Raw genomic sequence first — 1,990 nt, forward strand, 5'->3', positions numbered from 1 at the left:
GTATATTCCCCTAACCCACAGTAACCTGCCTGCTCCCCCAACACACACACTTGATTTATTTTGAAATTTTTATTGATTTTAGAGAGGAAGAGAGAGAGAGAGAGAGAGAGAGAAAGAAAGAAAGAAAGAAAGAAAGAAAGAAAGAAAGAAAAGGAAGAGAGAAAAGACGTTAGGGAAATGGGTGCAGTGTTCTTTTTAAGATCTGCTTAATCTCTAAAAGTTGTAAACTTGGCAGCCCGACTTGAAAGAGTCAGATGAGCACACAGGAACTTCTATCAGGCAGCACTGGCTCTGTACCCAGAGTGAGCCAGCACAATCACAGAAGCCTATGCACAGATTTTCTTGGACTATGTATATGTTTAGGTTACAGTAGCCAGATAGCTCTAGGGAAGGTTATTGACTTGCGTGTAAAGCCCAAAAGAAAGAAAATCTGCTCTGATCTAGAGAGAACTTATTAAATCAAAGAACAACTAAGCTCAATCTTTTAATAATTCAAATAATTATGAGGAAATAATTATGAGAAAATTATAAAATGCAATGAGGAGGGCTATAGACCCCAAAGAAAAGAACAATGGCGAAGTTTGAATGTTATTCTTATAGGCATTAGTTTTAGAGCATGGATTCACAAAGGGTGTGCTGGGGAACACTAGCTGGGAAGTTTGTGGTTAAAGAGGCTGAAAAATGAGTATTCGAGATTGTCTTCTTAGAACATCACAATGAGGATTGGCAAAAGCCTCAGAGCACTCCCAGGAAATGTTGTTTTAAAAACCAGTGTTTCACAAATAGGTTTGGCCACTCTGGTTTTCATTTAACAACTATGTATTAACATCCAGCAGAACGAGTGCTCAATACTGATGTAAAGAATGGAGAGGATAATGACAGAAAGCTAAAGTCAGTAGTCCTGTGATAGGATTTAAATATTAGGTGGAGTAACCTGTGACTCTAAAAAAAAGAGAGAGAGAGAGAGAGAGGAACAAAAGAAACCCTGCAGTGCTTAAAACAATGATCCCTTCCTGTGGGGCACCCAAGAATATAGACCCACATCCTAATCCCCAGCAGGACCTGTGAATATTACTTAATATGGCAAAAGAGTGAATATTACCTTACATAGTAAAAGATGCGATTAAGTTAAAAATTGCCATAGAGGAGGAGTTTATCCTCAGTATAAATACAGTCATTACAGTCATGCATATCTTGATCAGGCACACACAGAGACGGTATTGGGCAGATGGAAGCAGGGACTGAAATACCAGAGCAGGCACCAGAAGCTGGAAGAGAAGTAGATTATTCCAGAGAGCCACTGGAGGAAGGGTGTCCTGCCAATACTTTGATTTCAAACTTCTGGCCTCCAGAACTGTGAGAAAAGAAATTTTTATTGTTTTAAGCCACCAAGTCTGTAGCATTTTGTTACAGCAGCCACAGGAAACTAATACACCCCAGCTGAGCACTTCTCTGACCGAGGCACTAAGCAATGTTCCACCAACCTCTACTATGTTCCTGAAGATAAGGGGTGAGCCTTATCCATTCTGGCATCCCAATTTTGTTTAATAACCTGATATAGACCTTCTTAAACTTATCCTATCTAATAAAAGAGAAGCATGGTAATTAGCCGTAACTTCGCTACCCTTCCCATTGGCTAATCAGGGCGATATGCAAATTAACTGCCAACCAAGATGGCGGCTGGCAGCCAGGCAACTCACGCGAACAGGAGGCTTGCTTGCTCCAGTGACGGAGGAAGCCAATGTTCCCCGCCTGCCACTGCTGGGCTCTGAGCTGCTCTCTAAGAAACATTGTTGCAAATATAGAAGATAAACAATCCCCAGAAACCTGCTTTCAGTCAGCCAGGATCTCAGAGATGGAGTCGCAACAAAGTTTCAAATACAGAAGGTAAACAAAGCCCAGAAACCTGCTTTCAGCAGCCGAGGTCTCACAGCTAAAGCCGGCTCTCAGCTCCAATGACAGCCGTAGAAGGTAAATAAATCCCAGAATT

Source organism: Myotis lucifugus, unplaced genomic scaffold (genome assembly GCF_000147115.1).
Source record: "Myotis lucifugus unplaced genomic scaffold, Myoluc2.0 scaffold_175, whole genome shotgun sequence".
Lineage (NCBI taxonomy): Eukaryota > Metazoa > Chordata > Mammalia > Chiroptera > Vespertilionidae > Myotis > Myotis lucifugus.